The sequence below is a fragment of the Buceros rhinoceros genome, unplaced genomic scaffold, assembly GCF_000710305.1.
Source record: "Buceros rhinoceros silvestris isolate BGI_N320 unplaced genomic scaffold, ASM71030v1 scaffold36201, whole genome shotgun sequence".
NCBI classification, from domain to species: Eukaryota; Metazoa; Chordata; class Aves; order Bucerotiformes; family Bucerotidae; genus Buceros; species Buceros rhinoceros.
Window position 1 is genome coordinate 1 of NW_010396573.1, and position 213 is coordinate 213.

Here is a 213-nt window from a genome sequence, read left to right on the forward strand (position 1 = left end):
TGGGGGGGTTTATAGGCCTCTGCGCTTGCTCCCGTGGGGCGCCGGGAGGACTGGAGGCCTCTCGGTCCCCTCCCCGGGGTTGCCGCTCTGTGCGCTGAGGGGTTGGTGGCCCCTGGGCCGGTTCCCGTGGGTCGCAGGGGGTCGCAGGGCCTTGCGGGGGCTGCTCCAGCCGTGCTCTCCCCCCAGGCAGGGGTTTGCTGGTCGCCGGCAGGC